This window comes from Archocentrus centrarchus, chromosome 7 (assembly GCF_007364275.1).
Source record: "Archocentrus centrarchus isolate MPI-CPG fArcCen1 chromosome 7, fArcCen1, whole genome shotgun sequence".
In the NCBI taxonomy this organism is placed as follows: Eukaryota; Metazoa; Chordata; class Actinopteri; order Cichliformes; family Cichlidae; genus Archocentrus; species Archocentrus centrarchus.
The window spans coordinates 12,213,685-12,240,224 of record NC_044352.1 but is presented as its reverse complement, the minus strand read 5'-3'; the positions used below and the strand labels follow the sequence as shown (position 1 = coordinate 12,240,224).

At 39.3% G+C, this 26,540-nt stretch overlaps 1 protein-coding gene across 1 annotated transcript in view; it reads right to left on the bottom strand.

Annotated features, from left to right (window-relative positions):
* LOC115783580 (acid-sensing ion channel 1-like) overlaps nucleotides 1–26,540 on the bottom strand; it is a 77,108-nt gene that overhangs the window by 32,264 nt on the left and 18,304 nt on the right. The window lies entirely within an intron of this gene.

Genomic DNA, 26,540 nt, shown 5'->3' with positions numbered 1-26,540 from the left:
TACCAGTTCAGCTCACCCTGTGTCTCCACCACCTGCTGCTATCTACCTATTAGAGGTTTTGCATCACGTCTACTGCTTTGCCTGCTCTCTATAGTCCAAAGAAGATGGAGTATCCTTGCTGCTGCGTAAAGGTATTCTGGTGTGGCAAAATGGAGCAGATAAAGGCATAATTTGTGCCACCCAAACACAAAGGTGCAATGCTGCTAACAGGAAAGTCAGCCAATTATGCAAGCACAAGACAACTCACAGCATTTGAAAGGTGAAGTCAGGACACAATCGATTTATATTATGTGGCAAGAATCAGAGGTGACAGAAATAGCATGTTCAGGACTGTAGACATAAACTCTGGGTCACAGCTAACCGAAGATGTAAACGCTGCATTTGATTGCCACTCAAAAGCTATATTAAAAAAAAGGCTAAACAATCACTACTTCCTGAATAAGATGTCAGACCTCCTCTCGCTCAAGCTGGCTGAATATTGGAAATTCAGTCAGATTTAATTCAGTGTGAAGTGGTTCAATAGTGACAGAGACCGAATTTCTCACCTTAGTAATGAAAAAAAATACCAAAATCCACTATGCCTGCACATTTGCATGAAATTTTCAGACCTCGTGGGCTCAAAGGTGTGATTTGTTCCATCCCAAAAAGCATAACAATGCTAACACTGAAGTGAAAGAAATGTAAAACAGAGTCTGCATACACCCACACAGCAATCCTGAGAAGTTTGATTATCCAAAATAATTTAATTCCCCTGTATGGGTTTACATGGATTTGCAGGCATTGGTGAACACATCTATGAGAAAGCCAAACATGTGATTTCACATCCTTTCAGGACTGTGTGAAAGTGCACAGACCTTTTGACTGACATTTCCCTCAGCTGCCTCTTAACTTTGATGTAGCTGTTAGACCCACAAACCTGAAAATACATCCAGATTTTGCTTCCTTTCCATATGAAATATTAAGACCAGGAAGCAGAGTTGCAGTCTTACACGCCTCTCTGCAGCTTCTCTCCTCCTGCCATCCCCCCAAAACCCCATCCCCATAGAGTCGGTGCCTGCTCCCAGACCACCAAAAACCAAAGCTAAAATCAGCAAAAAACTATTTAAGCATAAAAATTCAAAAACAATAAATAATACAGCTTCATCAACTGCACCAAAAAATAAAACAATTAAATGTGGATTGTTAAACATTAGGTCTCTCTCTTCCAGGTCCCTATTAGTAAATGATTTAATAATTGATCAACATATTGATTTATTCTGCCTTACAGAAACCTGGTTACAGCAGGATGAATATGTTAGTTTAAATGAATCAACACCCCCGAGTCACAGTAACTGTCAGAGTGCTCGAAGCACAGGTCGAGGAGGAGGATTAGCTGCAATCTTCAATTCCAGCTTATTAATTAATCAAAGACCCAGACAAAGTTTTCATTCTTTTGAAAGCCTGACTCTTAGTCTTGTCCATCCCAATTGGGAAAATCAAAAACCTGTTTTATTTGTTATTATCTATCGTCCACCTGGTCCTTACGCAGAGTTTCTGTCTGATTTCTCAGACTTTTTATCTGATTTAGTGCTCGGTTCAGATAAAATAATTATAGTGGGTGATTTTAACATCCATGCAGATGCTGAGAATGACAGCCTCAACACTGCATTTAATCTATTGTTAGATTCAATTGGCTTCTCTCAAAATGTAAAGGAGCCCACCCACCACTTTAATCATACTCTGGTCCTGATATATGGCATAGAAACTGAAGACTTAACAGTATTCCCAGAAAGCCCCCTCCTGTCTGATCATTTCTTAGTAACATTTACATTTACTTTAATGGATTACACAGCAGTGGGGAATAAGTTTTATTACAGTAGAAGTCTTTCTGAAAGTGCTGTAACTAAGTTTAAGGATCTAATTCCTTCATTGTTATGCTCTTCAGTGCCATGTGCCAACACAGTGCAGAGCAGCTACCTAAACTCTGCTCCCAGTGAGGTCGATTATCTCGTCAATAGTTTTACATCCTCACTGCGTATAACTTTGGATACTGTGGCTCCTCTGAAAAGGAAAGCTTCAAATCAGAAGTGCCTGACTCCGTGGTATAATTCACAAACGCACAGCTTAAAGCAGATAACCCGAAAGCTGGAGAGGGAATGGCGTCTCACTAAATTAGAAGATGCTCATTTAGCCTGGAAAAAGAGTTTGTTGCTCTATAAAAAAGCCCTCCGTAAAGCTAGGACATCTTACTATTCATCATTAATTGAAGAAAATAAGAACAACCCCAGGTTTCTTTTCAGCACTGTAGCCAGGCTGACAAAGAGTCAGAGCTCTGTAGAGCCGAGTATTCCTTTCACGTTAACTAGTAGTGACTTCCTGGATTTCTTTACAAATAAAATTTTAGACATTTGAGAAAAAATTATTCATAACCATCTCAAAGATTATTCTTCATGTTCGGCTGCTTTCAGCACTGCTGGTATTTGTTTAGACTCTTTTGCTCCAGTTGATCTTTCAGAGTTAACTTCAATAGTTACTTCCTCCAAACCAGCAACATGTTTGTTAGATCCCATTCCTACTAGACTGTTCAAAGAAGTCTTTCCAATTATTGATGCTTCAATCTTAAAAATGATCAATCAGTCTTTATTAGATGGCTATGTACCACAGACCTTCAAGGTGGCTGTAATTAAACCTCTACTTAAAAAGCCATCACTTGACCCAGCTGTCTTAGCTAATTATAGGCCAATCTCCAACCTTCCTTTTCTCTCAAAGATTCTTGAAAGAGTAGTTGTAAAACAGCTAACTGATCATCTGCAGAGGAACGGTTTATTTGAAGAGTTTCAGTCAGGTTTCAGAATTCATCACAGTACAGAAACAGCATTAGTGAAGGTTACAAATGATCTTCTTAGAGCCTCTGACAGTGGACTCATCTCTGTTCTTGTCCTGTTGGACCTCAGTGCAGCTTTTGATACTGTTGACCATAACATTTTATTACAGAGATTAGAGCTTGCTATAGGTATTAAAGGTACTGCACTGCAGTGGTTTGAATCATATTTATCTCATAGACTCCAATTTGTTCATGTAAATGGGGAGTCTTCTTCACACACTAAGGTTAATTATGGAGTTCCACAGGGTTCTGTGCTAGGACCAATTTTATTTACATTATACATGCTTCCCTTAGGCAGTATTATTAGAAAGCACTGCATCAATTTTCATTGTTATGCAGATGGGACTCAGCTTTACCTATCAATGAAGCCAGATGACACACATCAATTAATTAAACTGCAGGAATGTCTTAAAGACATTAAGGCCTCGATGACCTCTAATTTCCTGCTTCTAAATTCAGATAAAACTGAAATTCTTGTTCTCGGCCCCACAAATCTTAGAAACATGGTGTCTAACCAGATACTTACTCTGGATGGCATTACTTTGGCCTCCAGTAACACTGTGAGAAATCTTGGAGTCATTTTTGACCAGGATATGTCCTTCAATGCACATATTAAACACATATGTAGGACCGCTTTTTTGCATTTGCGCAATATTTCTAAAATTAGAAACATCCTTTCTCAGAGTGATGCTGAAAAGCTCATTCATGCATTTATTACTTCTAGGCTGGATTATTGTAATTCATTATTATCAGGCTGTCCTAAAAGCTTCCTGAAAAGCCTTCAGCTGATCCAAAATGCTGCAGCTAGAGTACTGACAGGGACTAGAAAGAGAGAGCATATTTCTCCCATATTGGCTTCTCTTCATTGGCTCCCTGTTAAATCTAGAATAGAATTTAAAATTCTTCTCCTCACATACAAGGTCTTGAATAATCAGGCACCATCTTATCTCAAAGACCTCATAGTACCATATCACCCCAACAGAGCACTTCGCTCTCAGACTGCTGGCTTACTTGTGGTTCCTAGGATACTTAAGAGTAGAATGGGAGGCAGAGCCTTCAGCTTTCAGGCGCCTCTTCTGTGGAACCAGCTTCCAGCTTGGATTCGGGAGACAGACACCCTCTCTATTTTAAGATTAGGCTTAAAACTTTCCTTTATGATAAAGCTTATAGTTAGGGCTGGATCAGGTGACCCTGAACCATCCCTTAGTTATGCTGCTATAGGCCTAGTCTGCTGGGGGGTTCACATAATGCACTGTTTCTCATTCACCTTATTTACTTTGTTTATACTCCACTCTGCATTTAATCATTAATTGATATTAATCTCTGGCTCTCTTCCACAGCATGTCTTTCTCTCCCCTCAGCCCAACCGGTCGCGGCAGATGACTGCCCCTCCCTGAGCCTGGTTCTGCTGGAGGTTTCTTCCTGTTAAAAGGGAGTTTTTCCTTTCCACTGTCGCCAAGTGCTTGCTCATAGGGGGTCGTTTTGACTGTTGGGTTTTCTCTGTATTATTGTAGGGTCTTTACCCACAATACAAAGCGCCTTGAGGCGACAGTTTGTTGTGATTTGGCGCTATATAAATAAAATTGAATTGAATTGAATTGAATTGAATTGAATTGAATAATTGATGCTGGTTGCAAATTGGACCCTTTTCTTTTACTTGAAAGAGGTCAGGCAGTTTAAAACATGGGCTGGAACTTATCCGTCATTCAGAAAAAAAAAAGTTTATGGCATCCAACATCCTATTAGCTTCATGTGAAGAAATTCACCTCCAGACCTTTGCCATGTATGCAACACACACACGCATAATCAAGCCTAAGAAAGCATGCTTCTACAAAACAAATATATCAAGCTTAGAAGATATGCCAATAGGCTGAGACACTAAAGTTTAAAAACTGTCTGCATTTCATTTCTTTAACAAAGCTGTTAAAAGGAAGACTTCCCATGCTCAGCATTTACCCGAGCAGTAAGAGTTAAGGCAGTCCTGAGACCTGAATTGGAACAGTGGTTTTAAATATGAGAAGAAATGATATGCTGAGGCAGCTCCTGCAGGAGATTTTTCTTTATAAAGAGAAATGATAGCACAAGCATCAAACACCTGTTTTTTGTTTTTTTTTTAATGTGAACATGTGTTTTTTTTTTTAACCCCTTAACTGGCAGCAAAAAAATCACCTGACAAAAACTACATAACACCCTCTGGTTATTATTGGCTCTGAACAACCCATTTCATAGCCTATTAACTGGCTGCGTCTGGTCCGCCGGCCGAATGAAGTGCATTTATATGGCAGGCTAGACCCGCCCATTTTGACTGACACCTCATTCGGCCAATCATGTTAAGAAATCGGTTTCCCAGAGCCAATAATACTCAGAGGGCGTCACGTAGCTTTGTCAGGTGATTTGGTGCAGCCAGTTACATGATTGGCCGAATGACGTGTCAATAAAAATGGGAGGGTCTAGCCTGCCATATAAAAGGGACTACAAACGGCCCGTCACCGGGCCCTTGCCAGTTAAGGGGCTACAAGAAATACTTTGGCTTGAAGAAAAGCATAGGTGTTAATCACATTAACAAAGGCTCCCCATTATGGTGTGCGAGTGTGACAGTGAGACAGCAGCATCAACAAAAAGCATGCCGACCTCCAAGTGCATCACTGTGCTCTCGTTTCAACTGACAAATTGGAGAGTTTTAATTATATAAACATAATCTTAAGGTGGGATTTTACACCGTCTTCCTCTCTCTCTGTTTTTTTTCTCTGTCTCACTGTTTCTCAGTCACCCTCAGCTATTCATTATGCATTCCCTACTCCCTTTTTCGTATCTGAACCTGCGCAGCACACGTCCACAAAGTGGAACTCATTTGTCTGTCTTCAAATGCTAATAGAACACATAATGAGTGCCACTCAAAATTATCTCCTCTCGCCTATATCAGCGTATAATTAAAACAACACTGTCCTTAATAAGGTGTCAGAGGTGATAACGCAGGGCGCTGATAACTCTTTAAAGACACACATACACATGCATGCGTCCAATCACTCCCTCGGTGCCAAGCAACAATAGAGTTATAATGAGTAGGACCATCAGGCCAAAACTAATTTCCAACTATAAAGACAAAGGCTCTGATTGCTCAGTGGCCTTCCATAAGTAGGTTATTGCCTTTAGTTATTTACTATTTTAATTAAACCTTTTTTTTAATACACCCAGCACATAATTTTTCTTAAACATGCTTTGTGTTTTACCTAATTTTGAAATAATTTTGAATGAGCAATTATATTTTTCTACTTTAAGTTCTCACTTGTATTTGTGCAGTTCCCCTTGAACTCTCTTTCACCTCCCAACTTTACTGCTTTGGTTTGATCTCACCCTTTCATAGAGTTATGGCAACCAAAAAAACAAAAACAAAAAATGAACACATAAAAACCAAAACCAAAAAAAAAACAAACAATAAAACCTGAGCCCAGCACTCAATAATGAAGCAAAAGTGAAGCATTCAGCGGCTAACAAGCCCAACATTTCATTAAGCACATCCATCAAGTGGCCAGAACCACAGCACAACAAATCCAAATGAATGATGATGTTGCTCTGTATCTGCTTGATGTGTCTGCTAACAAGTTCAACAATGTGTCAGTCTGTTGTGGTTGTTATGTTGGCAAAGGAAAAAAAAACAGCCCTGTGAGGACTCACGCCAAACCAGACTTTAGAGTTTATTCTCTAGAAGCAATAAACTTCATTCAAATTATTCTAATTTCCATATTTTTACACTTGGATTTGACTAAGGCAGCTTTGCATGATTTGCATGATTCACATTTCAAAGTAATCTTTGTTTATTGTATACTGGGCTTTCACAAGTCCATTAGTTCGATCTCTGTCTCAAAGAGGTGTTAAAGGTACTGTTCTCCCTCACTGTAAGCCAGCTTCTTCTGATTGGCTGCCCTATGCAAACAGTAAATTTGAACGGCTGTGCTCACAGCCAGAGTTGTGTACCTGAGATAAACATATTAAGGATATTTGCTCTTACTGACATCATACAAAGAAAATAGTAGAAAAAAAAAAGTTTTTGCTAATCTCATTATGTGAAATTTGGCCATGTTTAACATTGCAACATTGCAACATTCTCTTCACATACAAGGTCATGAATAATCAAGCCCCATCTTATTTTGAAGACCTCATAGTACGTATCACCCCAATAGAGCACTTCAGCCTCAGACTGCTGGCTTAGTTGTGGTTCCTAGATTTAAAAGTAGAATGGGGGGCAGAGCCTTCAGCTTTCAGGCCCCTCTTCTGTGGAACCAACTCTCTATTTTTAAGATTAGGCTCAAAACTTTCCTTTTTAATAAAAATTATAGTTAGGGCTGGATCAGGTGACCCTGAACCATCCCTTAGTTATGTTGCAATGGGCCTAGGCTGCTGGAGGCTTCCCATGATGCACTTAGTGTTTCTTCTTCACTCACCTCTTTTCACTCTCTCTGTGTTTTTACACCACTCTGCATTTAATCATTAGTTATTATCAATCTCTGGCTCTTTTCCACAGTGTGTCTTTTGTCCTGTCTTTCTCCCCTCACCCCCAACCGGTCATGGTAGATGGTTGCCCCTCACTGAGCCTGGTTCTGCCAGAGGCTTCTTCCTGTTAAAAAGGGAGCTTTTCCTTCCCACCGTTGCCAAACGCTTGCTCATAGGGGTCATCTGATTGTTGGGGGTTTTCTCTTTATTATTGTAGGCTCTTTTTCTTTCACTTTAAAGCACCTTCAGGTGACTGTTGTTAATTGGTGCTATATACATAAACTTGAACTGAAAATGAATTAAATTAAATTTATGTGACAGAAAATAAGAAAGAAAAGGCATTATAGATACCCTTTAGTAACTGAGAAATATCTGTTTAGACAAAGTTTTGGGTTGTGTTAATTCATGCATGTTTGTACGAGCACAACAAAGTGGACTGAACACTGTGGTGATTTTTAGACACCAGAGATTACAGCTGAACAAAAAAATGAGTTTTGTAAAAAGTAGATTAACACCTTTAAATGTGGCATTTTTCCTCTGTATTGGTTGATGTGATTCAGTCCCCAGCTCATTCATTTGATAGCCCTTATCCTCGGGCGAGACACTTAACCCTGAATTGGTGCAGATAGTCAGGCCAGCATCTGCTGTTTTTGTATATAATACTGAAAACAAATAAATCTAAACAGACATGCACAATTTAAAACAGCAAACAGTTGCAGCATCTGATAATAAGTGCTGTCCTGGACGATGATGCATCTTAGAATATGGAAAGTAGAGCCCAGGAACATTTCTCCACGGCGATGAGTTTAGGGGAACAGCACAGACATGATGTAATCTCTCTACAGACTCATATTAGGTCATCTTGGGAAGTATAAACTCATCAGATGCAGGCAAGCTTTTCAACACCGGGCTGAGAAGTCAAAATACTATCTTAGGATTTAAGGGCAGAAACTCTGAGTCATGTGAGATGTCAGAAAATATGACTAGAGGTTGTGGAGTAGTGAGACACGCTGTTCCATCAACCTTGTTTTCTGCTGTCCTGACTGTACACACACTTTATTGCTTTAATTGAGCCCAGAAGTGTAATTGAGGTGGAGAGATGGGAGAGAAGCTGGACCAGCGGGGGGGGGGGGGGGGGGGGGGGGGGGGGGGCTCGGGCGCAGACAGAAGCATCTGCAGGCAGCGGACACAGACGACGGGAGGAGCATATTAAGTTGCTGCTCCTACTTTAACAGGTGTGTCCCTGTCAAGTGGAGGACACGGAAAAAGAGGGAGACAGCACGCCTGACAACTCAGCCACAGCTTCCACTTCAGTTCGGCTTCACTTATCAGAGCAGCAGAGAAACAATGACCAACAGAGAGTAAACAGAGAATGAGTCTATTTATTTTTTCAGATATACTGTACCTTTGAGTCCTGAGCGTGGCTGCACACTGCAGTGACTGATATCTCCAATTCAGGCTCATTGTCTGAACATCACTCACTAAGCGATGATGGCTGTTTTACCTAATGTCAGTGCACAGCAGTATGACTGATGCGTTTAATTTAATTTCATAATATAAAGCAAACAATTCAGGATCATATACTTATATTTACTGTGTGTGTGGGAGGCAGGTGTAAAATGTTCAATGTTTGCTATCCAGTGAACAACAGCTGCATTTTTTTTTCCCACTTGTTGGTCACTCATCTCAACAAAATAGCCAATCAGTTTACATCTGATTAGTCCGCTTATTGTACCCAAGTGAGACATTAATTAAATATTTGTCCTCAGTGCCACTCCACCTCCACTGCAGCTCTTCACATCTGACACAAGTAACAGTGATTCATTGAATAATGTGACTTTAGTGGCTCAGTAACACTACAGTAAAAAACAGGACAGCAACCTCCTTGTGAATTGGGAAAAAAAAAAATCAGTGGGTGCCCAATGACTGCACTGATTTATTTATATTTTTACTCTCTGAGACCAACTGCAAATTGTTGCGGTGATGGTAAGGCGATTGCACAGATCACCTGGTTGGAGGCAACCTGCCTCCAAAAGATCGTGTTCCAACTAAGACTGACTGCAATCATTCTCAGACAAATTGGTGAAGGTTTGCAAATAATTGTCATCTAATTCATAAATGCAGACAGAATGCCAACATGCTGCAATCAAAATTAATCAGTCAGCACTGATGAGTGCAACTCAACTGTGATGCCTCTCTTTGCAAAAAGGAACTCGACTTAAGTGGTTGCCAACTGGTTGTGATATGGTTATATTTCTATATAAAAGCAAGGTATGCAGCAACTATGTCACTATTTGTGGAGAAAATTTTGTATATAAAAACTTTGTATAAAAATATATGTATGTATATATTTTTATACATTCTATTTTTTGTATATTTTACACATTGTTTATTTCTGTATATCTCTTGATTATATTGAGTATACTAGATTATAATATTTTTATTTTAGAGAGTTTGATTTTCTGTTACCTGGCACTGAACAGGAGTGGCCCTCCAATCTCATTGTACATCCTGTATAATGACAATAAAAGCATTCTATTCTATTCTATTCTATATCTGTTTAAACGCTATGAGGTTCTGTCTGGACTCTAAATGTAAATAGTTGTGCAGATGCCAACAGCTTTTCCCTAATTCATCACAATTGCCACATGATTGCAAACAGCTTGCATGCAGTTGCCAGCTTGACGTCATTCACTTGCAAAAATGACAGCATACTGACTCCATCTTATTGCTGTTTTATTGCACAAAACTGACTTTAAAGACCGCAACTGAGTGCGAGCAGTCACAGACCTGTTTTGCATCTTCGAAGCAAAGGCAGTGAGATTGTAAGTTCACTGCACACAGTCACAATAATTTTCGTTGTGTCACGGTCTCCGATCACTGTTTTCTGTACTGTGACTGTAACATTATTAAAATGTAGCCATACGTAATGAGGTTCAGTGGACTAAACTGTTTTGTGAGGTTTTCATTGTATGTGTTTTCTATTCAACAGGAAGGCCATTTGTAGTAAATGTGAGATAGCTCCACATGAAGACAAGTGACAAAAAATGAGTTACAGAATTGTATTTAAATTTGATAATGCATGTCTTATTAGTAGATTTTGCTGTTATTCATTATGTTTGTACATTTTAAGGTTGCTGGCTGAAGATAATTATTTTAAAATAATCAAAATGTCATATGGTTTCCAGCACAGAGATCTGAACAAATGAGCAGTAAAAACATCAAGTTAGTAAGGTTTTTTCTTACACTTTTAGTACTTACAGCTTGGATCCTGCTGTACTCACTGACAAAGAAAATTAATTCACCCTTAATATAATTTAAAAGAATGATCTAATGAGTGAATCTCAGAATTTATTTTTTATTATTGGTATTGGGCACTGCACAACCATTTTTGTCCTCTCTCTTTTCCTCCTCCCCGTCACCCTGTAAATGCCTTTCTATCCATCTCCCCACTCTGCTGTCAGTCTGCATTGTATTCGGCGTGGCAGACACAAAATGTCATAAGGATAATCTTTCAAGAAAGTGCACCATCCTGAGGTGCCAAGGTCTCAACAAATCAACAATGCATCGCACCACAAACACACGAACTTCACTGGCAGAGACACACATCATATCAGCTAGCGAACTCCTGCCACGTATTTCCACAACTTATTTCCACATACATGCCCCTATTTGCCGCAGATGCATTAGAAAGAAAAAAAAAAAATGTTGCCTAAACTCAGACTGCAGGCCACGGCACAGCCATCACTGGTTAGCTGATTAGCTCATTAATTGCAGTGGAAATGCCACTCTAAGACTGATATAAAAGTGCAAAGGCACATCCAGGAAATACTAATCAGTCTGTCGGCTGTTCTCCCAGGAGGCTGCTCTTCTAGTCTTTGCTGTTGTTGGTAATGCCACTGCCTCCAGCAACAGCACATTATCCATGTGTAGGTTTTTTTTTTGTTTGTGCTGCATGTGTGCACCTGTATTTGAGCATGCTGGCTAGTAATTAATACTTCCTACTTTTCCGATCACAAGAATAAAAACTAATATGAGGAGTGTAAATCCAGGCAGGATCTTCCTGCATTTTATAATAAATGACTCACTACAGCAGTGTCAGTGTAAGACATGCAAAGAGAACCTTCCTTGTTCAAAATCTCCTCATTATAACCCTCATTTTTGTTCTGCATAACATGCCTCAGGCTCTTTTTTCTTCACTCCCCTTTCTTTCATCCATTTGTCCTTGCCTCATTCAGAGAGAGTTTGTTTGTGCGCTGCGTATCACACCTACAGTGACTACAGTCTACATCCTCACCTGTCAGTACAACTGCTCCCATCTGTCTTTTCTCACTTTGTCCTGCCCTGCATCCACTTCTCTAACCTCGTTACGCACAGTGACGCCGTCTGTTTGCACACAAAGTTTGTGCGTGAACTCAAAAACAGACAATTTTTAAGTTCACACATACACACACAAACACACAAAGACATAAAAGTGGGCTCTTCTGAAAGACAATGTGAGCTGAGTTGAAAACACAGCCTCTGCCTGTCTTCTCCTCACTGTGTGTTTGTGCCTCTGTCAGGGTTGTTTGTACTGTGGAAGGATTATTTGATTGTTTACAGGTTTAAAGCTTGTCTGCAATCAATCTGCTGTGTTTACAGTGTATGTTGTCTGACAATGCAGGATTATTGGGAATTACTGTTTGCGTGTGTTCTTGTGCATCTGACTGGATAACCTACTTTGACTACAAAAATGTTCAGTTTCCCCCTTATGCTTCTGTTACATGGCTTTATTTTATCCACTCGGTTGGGCAATATGTTAAATGTACTGCTTCTGCCTGTTACTGTGCTTCATTAAAGCAATATGACATTCAAACAGAGTGAAATATTACAATCCAGAATGTCATGTTTTCATGACTACATAGTTAGATCAAATGAAAACATCTCTTGATTGTGATTCAGTCTGACTTTGCAGACTGTTTTACTTTAGTTTTTACCAAAACTTCAGTAACCTAATTAACTTCCTGCACATCATAATGGTCCTATTAAACATTTTAAGCAATTCGAACCACTACCAACCTACTACCAAGGTCCTACAACCTCATAGGCTGAATAATGAAGCTAGCAAAGAAGTGCCAGAACCCTGCAGTTCCTCTCATTTAAACTGCCCAACTTCTGTGATATTTTTGGTCTTTATAGTCAAAATCCCCTTTCATAATAACTGTAGGTACTGAATTTCAATGGAACTCATTTTTAGGAGCGTAGACTCTTTTGAATGAGACAGGTGGACATCCGAACAGTTTGCAAGGATTTGTCATGTAGGTCATTGAACAGTTGACCATGTTTGTGGTGTTTGTGCCTACTGGGGTATTTTTTATGGAACTACCATGATAAAAAATATGGCTCACTCTGCGGTATGGAGTGTCCAAGAAGTTTGAGTTTCATTTGTCATGAGGTAAATTCTAGTATATTATTAGTCTGTTACTTAGCAATAATTAGTTGGTATCAACGTCTGTGTGTTGCACCTGCACAGTTTATGAATGCAGCCTGCTAACCAAGCCTGCTAGTGTTAGCTGACAGATTACCGCTTCAGACTTTCATGGAAATACGGTAATCTCTGGCTCCAAAAAAGAAAACAAAAAACAAAAACAGGTGCCAGCAAAAACACTAATGTTTGAGGTCTAATAAGTCCAAAAACCAATGAGTGACATCATGATGGTGGCATCCATCTTTTTTATACAGTCTATGTGTATTATGCACAGCTGTGTACTACTCAGTTAAAATAAAATCATTGTACTGCATTGTATGCACTGATATAAAAGAAGCATCATTGCCAAAATACAAAATAAACAAAACGTTGTCCCTTGTAACTGATGTAATATTTTATTTATGTTTCTGTTTAAGTCCAGTGGCTCCCAAACTAAGTGTAAAGCCTTCTATAACTGGTCACACATACAGAGCACACATCTGTCATTGAACCAGCTTTTGAGTGAATTGTCCGATTACATTTGAGCCTCTAAAAAAGGGGACTGTGTCTCTAATTCCTCAAAGGTTAATGTATTTTTCTTCAACCTTTTGAATTAAAGCTGAAAGCATGCACTTTCAATTGCATCTTGATTGTTTTATTTCACATCTATTGTGGTGGAGTACAAAGCCAAACATGTAAGAAATGTGTCACTGTCCAAACATTTCCAAGCATTACTTTAGATTTGATTTGTTAGATAACTAATCAGAGACAACAGAAGTAAAAGCCATATTTTTGAAAGTGAAAGTGCATTTATTTTGTGGATTTTTTAAAAGCTTTTTGTGAAAACCTCTCTTCTAAATGACAGAGTTTGTGGTGAGATGTTCAAAGGGAAGATGCCTCCGGTGGAACAGCAAACACCTCAGTAACAATGTGACAAGTATCCCCAACCAGATGCTACATTTTTGTAGGAGTCACCCCCTTAGCAGCCCAAACTCTGGCATCATTCCTTCTCAGTCGTCTTCTCCTAAACTCCATCCAGCAGTTTGAGTCACAGCTAGCCCTTTGCCAGCTTGCCTCCTGCCCACACACAGCTCGGCCCTTAAGTCACCTGCACTAACCCACAGGATAAATAAACCATGTGCAGAGCAGGGCAGCTGCCAACCTGTGCTATTTTCAGCCCCACTGTGCTTTTTTTGTTTTTTTTTTTTTGCCTCCTTCTTCCCCAGTCTGTAACGTCTTCATAAAAAGCCTCTCTCTCTCTCAGGCTCAGATAAATAGAGCGTGCTTAGGCGGCATTACTGATCTGTCTCAAAACCAGCCAGAGTCATGCAGACGCCATGTCAACCTTTAGCTGTAACAACATAGGCAAAGATATGTTTTTGACATAAACAGGCAGCATTACTGATTCTTAATTCGACTGTTACAGTTATAGCAGGACATTTAAAAGAATGACTGGGATATGTGAAGCACAATGATCTCAGATTATTAATTTTTCTCAGCAGTGAAAGCTCGTTTGTTATGCTCGTTCCCTTGTCACCAAACTGCACGCCTCCTTCTATTCTTATATCTCGTTTTACCTGCACTTCCTTCAAACTCCCTCCTTACTCGTCCTACAAAAACACCGGCCTCGACTGGCTTTTCTGAGGATTGATTCTCAGATGGCATGAAACAAAAAGATTTTTCTGCAGAAACAAAGTAACCAATTATTAGATAGAAATGGGGGGAAAAAGACATCTGCAGGAAAAAAAAGTGTTCAAAACAAAATATAGAGTATAAAAGAAATTGCTTAAATGTCACTTTCCTTAGACAGACAAATGTGGGACACTAAAACATCAGATTGCAAAACTGAGTGGAACAAAATCTCTCTCAGATTAATACATTAAAAAAAATGCAATATTTCCACCAGTTTTCCCCTGATTGAGGTTTGACTGGCGCTCTAAATTATATTTTGTGTTGCCCAATTTTTCAGTGATAGTGCAGCCAACTGGAGAATTAGTACCACCAGCTGTTATCCATTTATTAAGTCCTAATATTCACACAAAAGTTCTTTTTGGTGGAAGTCTGGCTCTAGTTTTCATTTGAAGAAAAGACCAGTGAAGTTTTCACCATGTTTGAGGGCCAACAATATAATTTGAGTGACACAAGCGAGCCTGGCACTTGGTTTTCAGTTGTATGCCTCGTGATATATACGAGGGTTTAATCTGCAGGGATATTTGGAAGATGAATGTTTATTAAATTTGCGTTTTAAAAATATGTGTAATAAAGCTACTCTCCTGCTGTGTTGGGCACTCTCACTGCTGATAGATGGCTTTTGTGTACAGGATTACACTCCATTATGAGCCCTGAGCATTTACCTGCCGATCTGGGTAATGTGGTTACGCTGCCCCTCAATTACTCTTTGGAGTTGGTCAGCACTAAATAGCCCTCGTTCAGCACTGTGCTGGAGATATTAATTTAATCCTCTCTAAGTGTGTTCATATGTTCATCAGAGCACTGTTTTGGGATGTGGGAAAAGCAATTTCCTCTGCTTATGACCTCCAACTAAACACTCGTATCTAAGATATATGTTCGCTCTAGTTTTTTGCTTTTAAAAACCCATCGCTCCTGGATTGAGGAGTCAAAGGGGGATGTCATGGGAGCAAAAAGAACAAAGGATAGGGGCATAAGAGTGAGGTAGGCAAAGGGAAATCGAAAGAAGATGCGAGAACATGACATGAAAACATAATGTAGAGTGTCGTGCCCATGGGGTCTGATGTGAGGAATTCACATCAAACCACATGGAGTTTAATGTGAGTGGTTGAGATGAAGGATGAATGCAGAAAACTTTCTAAGAAGTGACAGAAGGGGAAGGCGGGGGGGGGGGGGGGGTGTTGGGGTTAAGCACTGTGACTGAGATGTGACATAACTCTGCAAGCTCAGCACCGAAGCATTTGGCAGGTTCAGGAGCCGAGATGCGGAGAGCAGCTGTGCTGACCCACAAGCCGCTGGGCGATGTGGGTGGTAGCTACGCTTCACATCTGTCGCTTCGGGCCAGAAACCCTGAGGAAATGCAAGCCTAAGTATATGCCTGCCAAGGGAAAGATGGGCTGCTCCCATTCCAGAGTCTGGTTCTTTTCCAGCACCCAGCACAGCTGCAGCTGTCAGAGAAATCTGAGCTCATTGTCACCCTCAGGGTTGCTTTTGGAGAGTTCATCTTGGGGCTTAAGACCATCCCCACAGGTTTTCCAGCAGGCAAAATTGAAATAAGACATGAAAACACGCCAAATGCGTGTTCAAATGCAATCCTGCAGACCAATGAAAACAGAGGTAAACAGTGCAGAAATAAAACCTTCTTAGAGGTTTTATTTAGCAGCTTTTTTTCCAGTCATTGCAATATGCCAGTCATTTTAGATCTCTCTTCCAAACAGCTTCTGGTTTAAGTTCTCTACGTATTTCTTTTGAGTCAAGTTACTTTTGCAAGATGGAACTGTGAGAAGTGACAGCTACTAAAACTGCAATGCTTTGGGAAATTTAATTGGGATATACAGAATTTATAGTAAGGAGACTAAAGCATGCACAGTCCTTAAACTTTTATACAACTTTTTCTTAAACAGGCTTTCTCATGACAGCTGCACAGCTCGCAAAGAATGAAATATATAAAATGCTGTGATTCTCATACCACCAGGCTCTCTCTTTTCTTCTCCGAGACACAGCTTGTCTTACATTTTGTCTGCAAAATCTAGAAATGCATGTTGCCTTCTTGAGACATGACAGCAGCGATCAGAGTACTGAAATTATAACACAACTGTCATGATAGTAGCATGCTGGGAGCTTGCAAACACGCATCTATTCCCCGGGTAGAGCTGTCAAAGCCTGACTTTGACAAACAAAAAAGGGCCAAGCATCAGGCCAAGGGAAACGCTCATCAGAGTGAGACTCACTCGGTTCTCCTTTACTGGAGTTCACTGCTGAGTGGGTTTTAAAATAAGCCAAGTTTGCTGTCTACTATAGAAATACCTCCGAGTCCAATTAGCAGTGATGATTCTCTTCAACTGTTAAGGAGCAGAGGGGGAGCGCTGGGTGCTTTCGATAACTCCGCAATAAATGCTGGCGCGAGTGTTACTCTGAGTGAGTGAGCAGAATAACTTTGCACATGAGTCTGATTGCTCTTCCCCTTCACTCTCTAATAAACATATTTGTTAATGAGGAATATCATGCAAATATAAAGGCAAAGCATAGCATCACAGAGGAAACTTAATTCGTTCTGCTTTTCTTGCTTTAAACCTGTAATGAGTTATAATGTGTCTACGCAAATGTTTGACATTTTGGGGATTTTGAACATTTGAATGGACACCCGTCTCCTGCCATTCCCTGCAGGTCTCAAAGACCTGTCAGGTTTGTGTTCATTAAAACAGACATATTTAGGGCCCACACCATTTTGTAACTTGTAGACAATAAGTAATAATTTGAATTGAGTTCTATATCTTACTGGAAGGCATTGCAGGGAGCTGAGAATTGGAGTGATCCCTCTTCTTAGTTTTTGTTAAAATACTAGCAGCAGCATTCTGAATGAAATGCATCTTCCACATTGTATAAGAGCACTGTAGCAGTCACCTCTACAGGAGATAAAAGGTATGAATAAATTTCTTTAGATCTTACTGTGACACATAATCACTCACTTTAGTTATATTTCTGAGATGCCGAAAAATCAAATTTAGTTACAGTCTTGATATGGTAAGTAAAACCAAATCCTCATCTATAATTGTACCAAGGCTTTCACATAGGTCTTTAACATAAGTCTTTAGTGGCCTAGATTCTAGGTAGTGCATCTTTGTTTCCAAACAGAAATGTCTCAGTCTTGTTTCTGTTTAATTGAAGCAAATTCTGAGCCATTTGCTTTTTTTCAAAAGTGCAAACATAATGAATCAACAGGACCAAAATTATTTGGTGAGAGAGTGAAAGGCTCAGTCACACTGGAAAAAAAAAAAAAAGCCTGCACTGATGAGAACAACTTGTCTGTGATGCATCTCTTTGCAAGAGGGGACTCAACTCAGTGTCACTTTGCCATTAAATCACTGCAACTACGTCACTATTTGTGGAAATATTTCTGTCTCAGATCTATGAGGTTCTGACTGGACTCTGAATGTAAGTAGTTAATGTGAATTTCTGTTTCTGTGTATGTAGATGGCAACAGATTTTCACCAATTTATCCCAGTTAATCATTGTATTATCACAAACAGGTTCCATGTAATTCCCAACTGAAACTTATTCAATCACAAACTGATAGCACACTTGACTCCACCTTACTGCCATTTCATCCCCATCTTGATGCACTCGAGACCTGGCCCTCCTCTTTGAAGCAACCATTTCAAAGGAAACAAGATCACAAGTTCGTGCACCTGGTCACAATAATTTTGGTCATGCTGTGGTCTCCAACCACTGTTTTTAATAATGTGACTGTAACAAACTGTAAGTAAATCTGGGTGCAGCCACCATGTATTCTTAAAAGATTTGACTAATATTAAACAAAAGAGGTTCAAGAGTAGATCCTTAGGGGACTCTGTACAGCATGGTGTTTTTCTCTAATTCACAGGTGTCAACAGAGACAAAAGAATCTCTGTCTTCTAGGTAAGATCTGAACCACGTTTGGACATTACTGTAGTAGTAGTATTCTTTAACATTTTGATTGGCAAAATAAATGGACATCAATGCAACTTTTAATTTACCTAAAAAACTGAGAAGACTTGTGTCAAACTGAATTATATTTTCAATCCAGTACATATAAGTTTAAGACTTTTTATGGGAACAGATTCAAACATCTAATTCTCTTCTGGGAGCTTCTGTTTAACACACTGAAACTCAACAGTAGAGAAAATATTTTCTGCAAAAACTCAGAGAAACGAACTGGCACGACTCTACAGCAGGTGATAACATATTGTCAGCCCTCCGCAATCCCCATCATTTGGAAAAATCTACCCTTGAGGGATCTCACAAGTGCAGAATCGTTCTTTTGTTTTCCACATTATATGGCATGAAAATATTTCTTAAAAAAAAAAAAGAAGTGATCCTGTCAGTTCAGTCGAGTACTGAGTCTGTATTCTTGTCACAAACAGCTTGGAATAGTTTATCGGCCTCTTTCCTGTGTTTGATCTTTTCACAAAGAACAGTCAGTTGGGATATATCGCTTTCCTTATTCATCAAGCATGTTGCAATGAAACAATGAAAAGATTACCAATGTAATGCATCAAAGACAGTCTTCAAAGGAAGTGTATTTTCCAGTTTTCTGGAGCTGTGCGGTGATGTAGATAACAAAAGGAAGTGGAGAGGAGCGAAATAAAGGCCTTAAACGTCTCCAGGGGAAACACCTCTCTGCTGCCAACTATGTTCTGGCCAGATGTAATTTCCTGAACACCGTTCTGCTCTTCAAAGAGGAGAAAAATTGCCCTTTCACAGTGGAGAGGAGATGGGGGCTGTCTGAGTAACAGTCTTGGAACCATGAGCGGCAGAAATTAACTACTACATAAATTATTCGTCCTCCACAAATTAGAAGAAAACACATAAAGGTCAATAAGATGCCTGAGTGGGAATTGGAGTTAGAACTACAGACCCACAAACATGGCAACACCAAACAACTATTTACATGATTCATGTGTGCGCATTTCATATTCCAGTGCTGAAATGAATTGTTGAGGCAGAACTAATCAAATGTTTGGGAGCATGTGCTTGCAACAAGAAGGCGATTTTGAATCCTATCAAGGAAAAAAATCATGATTCAATGTTTGGGTTAAGGAGAAGGGCACGCGGCTCAGCCAACATCAGCTGCATCATTAAAGTTCCACAACACAACTGCAATCTTCGGTTTTCAGTTCAAGGGACTGTTTGGTTGGGGGGAATAAAAATTTCCTACTGTGAGGAGGAAAAAAAACTCATTAAATCCTTATTATATTTCTGTGTGCAACTTGAGGGCAAGTTGAAAGGTGAGCTCAGACTGTGTAAACTTAACAGGATGTTTTTTTTTTTTTGTTTGTTTTTTTAATTGCACAAGTTTCTACTTGTGAAAATAAAAAAGCACAGGTGTTACTAAGCTGTGACTCATTTCTTTTCAAGTGTCCAGAAAAGCAGCACAACCCTGAAAATGACACAGCTAGATAGAACTGAGCCATAAAACTGATTATTTACACCTGTAATGTGTGACAATTACTGACTTGAAACAGCTACAATGCACTTTGAAGTTTCGATGTGATGAAAGCCACCATATTCGACCATGTGAAAAAGAAAGTACACCCTCTTTCAATTCTAAAGTTTTACACAACAGGATATAATAAAAAAATAAAATAAAAGTCATCTAGTCCTTAGCAAGTTCTAAAATTATTTAAATACAACCTCGGATAAACAACGCATGGCATACAGTATACCACTGTTTCATTATTTATTTAATAAAAACTAAAACTAAATTCAGAAGCAATGTGTGAAAAACTAAGTACACCCCATGATTTAGCACCTTATAGAAACACCTTTAGCAGCAATAACTTAGAGTAATTGTTTTATGTACGACTTTATCGGTCTCTCGCTTTGTTGTGGAGGAATTTTGGCCCACTCTTCTTTTTTAAATATAATGTCTGGTCTGTCAGAGCAAAACACTGTGACTTAATAAATGTATTAGAATAAATGTATCAGCACTGAGTGAGACAGTGTGCACAAGTTCTGTTTAAATTGTTTTGGAACTTGTTCTCCAATACACCTGTCACTCATTCGGGTGTGCAGAACTAACCCACTCTTCTTTATAATGTTGCTTCAGATTATTGAAGTTTGCACTCATTCATCTCTTTAGGTCCCACCTCAGCGTTTCAGTCAAGTTGAAGTCTGGACTTTAACTGGATCATCTCAACGCCTTGATTCTTTTCATTTTAGCCATTCTGTTGTAGGTTTGCTGCTGTGCTTGGGATCATTATCCTATTGCATGACCCAGTTTTAGCCAAGCTTTAGCTGTTGGAGCGATGGCCTCACATCTGACTCTTGAATACTTGGTATACAGAGGAATTCACAATCAACTCAATGACAACAAGGTGCGCAGATCCTGTGACTGCAAAACAAACACAAATCATCACCCCTTCCATTACTGTGCCTGACAGCTGGTATGAGGTGTTTGTGCTGTGTTTAGTTTTCTCCAAACATAGCTCTTTGTATTATGGCCAGACACCTCCACTTTGGTCTCATATGCCCAAAGGACATTTGCAGTTTGTTCAGATTACATTTTGCAAACCTAAGCTGTGCTGATGTGTTCTTTTTAGAGAGAAGAGACTTTCTCCTGGCAACCCTTCCAAACAAGCCATACACGTTCAGTCGTTTTCTAAGTGTACTCTCATGAACTTTAACATTTAACATGCTAACCGAGGCCTGTGGAGTCTGAGATGTAGCTCTTGAGTTTTAGCAATTTGTCTGAGCATTACATGGTCTGACGGGAAGATTGGTAGATACTTTGAATGTTTCCCACTTGTGAATAATATTTCTCACTGCAGAGTGACAGACTTCAAATTGTTTGGAAATGGCCTTATAACCCTTCCCAGATTGATGAGCAGCAACAATTGCTTTTCTAAGATGACTGCAGATGTCCCCCCACCTCGACAGTGTGTAAACATACACCTGGATGTTCCAGACCAGCAAACTGCCAAAACCTCTGCTAGAGGTGGTCACACTTACCATCCATGTGGATGTTACTTTGACATGTACCACCTACCTAAGCATTGTTGCAGACCATGTTTCCTTTCATGGAAACAGTATTCCCTGTGGCCTCTTTCGGCAGGATAATGCACCCTGCCACAAAGCAAAAATGGTTCAGGAATGGTTTGAGGAGCACAACAATGAGTTTGAGGTATTGACTTGGCCTCCAAATACCCCAGACTGCAGTCCAATTGAGCATCTGTGGGATGTGCTGGACAAACAAGTCTGATCCATAGCAGATGATAAAGTTTGACATAATAAGGCAAATAAGTCATCCTTTTCAGCCAAAACCTCAGGCTATAGACTGCTCTAAGAACTGTATCAGACACTTTTTTCTACTCTTGGCTTTGTATGATGCCATAGAGAGGGAATATTCCTAATATGGTCATCTGCTGATCTGGCTGTGACCGCAAAAGTCACACCCACCTGCTAAAAGGAGGCAGAAGGGTGCCAGAACAGCTTGTTTCAAATAGAGAATGAACTACACAAAGGTCTGGCATTAGAGATTGATAAATAAGGATAATTTTAAATGAGAACCAACTTTTGACAAAACTTTTCACCTCTATGCTTTGCCTCATTGGGATGAAATTAAATATATACATTTAGAGTGGAAATTACTGCCCTGCAGAGCACAAGGAACAGTCTAAAGAGTCCCGGAAACAAATAAAGAATTCATTAAAATAAGAATATACAACTGAGATAAGAGATTAAGGAAATTAAACAAGAGCTATAGAAAGGATATAACACATTAAAATACTCAGGCAATACACATGATTTGTGTATCATACAAATTGCTATTTAAAAATATTCTCCATATGTGCAGAGATAATTAGTACTCTGAAGTCATAATGAGGTAGAAGCCAGGTCTTTCATTTGAAACAGAAAGAGACCATAAATGTATTTTTTTCCTATTCTCCAGTTAATATAAAAGCATGCTATAATGCTAGTTTCAATCAGTGCAGGCTTTTCTTACTCTGCCATCAAGGAAACTCAACACACTTTCACAGTCTTGCAGCTTTCCTTTTAATGTGGAAAAACAATGGAAGCTTTAAATCAGGAGTCAGCTAGAATGAACAAGTATATGAAAATATCATTTATATTAAACAGAGAATAGCAGCAGAGTGGAGAATAGAACTCTGTTATTGAACTGATGGAATTAATACAGTGGAAGTAGCCATTATAATAAAATAATAAGTAATTTCAACCTCTGAATCTTTTTTCTTAAACTCCGTATGCATTAGTGTGCTGGCCACATCTATTGTTTGAGAGTCATCATTTGAATGCTCTATAAGAAATTACGGTTTATATTTTTCATGTACGTTAACTTAATGCTGTACCCATAAGGTCAAATAGCTCATCTCTTTATGAATTCATGTCTTTTACATTGTTGGAATAAGGCGAAGTGTTTCCAATCAACAACTCAGCGCTGTGATATAAAAACCATTTGAAATCTTTGCAGTTATCCCCTCCTTTCTGTTCTGCCCTCTGGTATGTGGATTTCAGCATCTACGTTTTGTTGTACAAGTGAATGAAGTTCCTCATTAATGAAATTTTAGCCTTTCATTATACAAATGCGTTTCTCAGTTGATAGCAGCTATTAAGCTTCAAATATGCGGCTCCTCTTTTTTTTATTACAACCAGCTTAAATGTCCATTTTCCTAACTGTTTATTCAGCTAGGGTGGCAGGGAGCTTCAGAGGGCTGCAAAAGGCTTCCCATCTAGTACTGAGCAAAAGTCAGGGACACCCTGAACAGGTCACCAGAGAGTTAACACAGAGAGACAATCATTCACACTCAAAGGCCATTCAGAATCACTAGCTGACCTAACACACAACTCTTTGGACTGTAAACTTGAGTAAACCCACACATGTGAAGGGAGGACAATGCAAGCTCCACACAGGAACACCTGAGACAAATCTAAATCCAGAACCTGTTGACTGTTTATAATATCAGTATAATTAAGTCACATTTAATTCCCAGCTTGGTTGGACAGCAAGTCAAAGAGACTAGCTATTTCCTTAACACACCTGGCCCTTTAAATCCAAATACTATAAAAAGGTATTTTCCCTACCCAAAGACAGTAAAATTTATTCAAATAGAAGGAAGACTTTGCAAAGTGCCTCGCAATAAAAAAGAAAGACAGCGAATTGAGGGTCTAAAATATTGGCTGTCATATGCTGCATGTAAAGTACTTTAATTAGGGCAATTTGTCATTTTGGGCTACATCAATAAACTAGACTTGATGCACATTACAAATAGTCTGCATGTGGAAGAACAAATATAAAATCAAAGGTTTAGCACCCACAATCTTAAAGGTACAGTCTCCTTTAGTTTTAGGCCTCGAGTAAGAAACAACCAATAAGCTTGCATCAGAAGACTGGTGATATAGTGCTGGACTAACTACATTAACGCAAGCAGGGCTCTGACTGTGCAGAGATCTGAAGGCCTCTTTTTTTTTCTTTTTCACAAGAATACTGAATTTGAAGATAGTCAAAAGAAAAGAAGAGGGATGAAAATAGATCAGAGCTGCTGTGACTTGCTACCAGGCATGTCTGTTAAAAAAAAGACACTAATAGTGCTGCTTCCAACTGCATGTGGAGACTCAAAAAAAGTGAATCCAGTCGTTTTGCTTTCATTGGGTTAGCAGGAAAAAAAAAAATGGCAAAATTGCCCATAAGCAGAAATATCACTTCAAAGCTACTCTAGTGCAGCTGCTACACTAAGCGGCAGCTTTAAGAGCTCCTCTCTGGTGTCATTGTGGATGAATGCATGTTATTATATTCCTCCTTTAATCTCTTTGGACTGCACATGCATGCTTGTTTTTTTCTCAAATCTGCTGGTTATATCAAGATAAAAACTCTATGACTCATGTTCCTGACCACTTAATGGATAATATCTGCCAGATAGTAACAGACATGGTCACAGAAAATAAACATAAATTGTGTTAAAAAAACAACTACCACTGAACTTAATCCAATCTACTCAGCGAGCTCGCCATTTGGAATGATCAGTGTTCAGCTCCAAATTAAAAACCACGTCTGCTGCCAGTGACTCCTGGCCACAGCGTTTGGGTGGGCCGGCTGCAGCAGAAGGTTTTATAGCAGAGATGTTACAGTCAGGCAGCTCTGTTCCTGTGCTGCAGGGGAAACTCACTTCTCCAGTCAGTCAGACAGACATATATAATGTCAGTGGACTGCTTAAACAAATTTTGCCAGCTCCACTGCATTATTTCACATTCACTCTCTGCAAGGACATCTCTGTACAATGTTTACTGGTTTGTTTATTCATTGAGATCCCCTTTAGCTATAAACACAAAGCACATCTAGTCTTCCTGGGGTAAAAATACACATCAACACATTTCAAAACAGTGCCGCCCCTTCATTGTTTTGAAGCATAAAATTAAAACACAAAAAAAAACATTAAAAAAAAAAAAAGGAGATGCAAACATTTTTTGAAAGCTGCAGGGATTCAAGCAAAAGAACTAAAAAGCTCAAAACAGTGAACAAAAGTGAAAAAGGCATTTTAAATATCTGCATTTCTTTTACTTGGGAGTAAAAGAAATAGTGTACATGCCCATACAACAGCATGCACTGTGGCAAATTTTCACCAGAGAAGGTTTCGATTCAAACCCGCGGCATCCACAGAACACACACAGCAGGTCTCCTCAGGTCAGAAAACCACATGTGCTTTCTTTCGGCTCACTCCGATGCTTGCTCATTCTTTGCAGTGTGGTGTTCATCATTCTTTAAACTGCTATGAATAGATAATACGATGTTGGCCACAAGGTATTTGTGCATGTTTGGTTCTGAGTGTCAGTACTGTATTTGACTGGTTCAGTATCTGTGCATGATGACATGATTAATAGTTTGTAATTCTGCTTTAGTTTCAGTGGCTACACAGCAATTAACTATATAATGTGCTGACTTCAGCTGTTGCTTAGTCCCATCTGGGATTCGAGCACAGCCAACAGAACTCTGCGTCATGATTTCAATCCCTGCTGACTTTTAATAGTCTGGTCATTAGACAACATAACAACTGGATGCATAGAAAAAAGACAGCTAGTGCTAGATACCCCATCCTCCTTACTATAATATGGGGTAAAGAACACACAGTGATTTCATTCACAATATCAATTCAAAAGCTAATGGCTAAGCATGAGCCAGGAATAAAAAAATGATAAAATGATAAATATAAACCACTGAGAATACTGTCACTTCCTGTGTTTGTCATTGTTATGGTAAGAACTACCTCGTCTGAGCTTTTTTGTAGATGCATCCATGGCATCAATTAGAACATCCTAGGTCACATCGTTCTCAAGCTCACAAAGTTGACCACCGGCCTGCCTGCCTGCCCAGCAGGGTGACAGCAATACTCCATTAGCCTTTTAAGGCTGAGCAGGAGGTTAAAAAAAAAAACTAGGGGTGGGACTTTAACGCGTTAATTTCGATTAATTAATTACAGGAAAATAACGAATTGAAAATTTTAACGCATTTTAATCGCACTTTGCACTGTGGAACGTTTCTCAGTGCACTAGTTCCAGGCATACCGATTATATTGACGCACGATGTCAAAAATTCAGGGGCCGCATCCTTTGAAAGACCCGGCCCACGGTCCTTTGCAGCCCACGAAGACCGCAAAGGCCAGAAGTGAGTGGCTGCGTAGCTCGTGTCGCCAGCAACCGTGAGTGCGAAGCACAGCTGTGGAAAAGCAGCTGGTTAAACTTTTTGTGGTTTAATTTAAGTCTTTAATTCAAAATAAGCTGTTAAAACAAGCATGACACATTTCAACATCAAGGAATACAGCTGAGTGAATGATTAATTTCCAACTATATTAAGTGAGACAATGTTATTTTCCCACCAGTCTACTACACAGTAGACTGGTGGGAAAATAAACAAAATTTTGAAGTTTAAGCTTTTGTATATTGATTCATTCGTCAACCAAACTTAAATTAATATTTATTATGTTAAATATTGAAATGTGATTAAAATGCGATTAATTTCGATTAATTAATTACAAAGCTCCTAATTAATTAGATTAATTT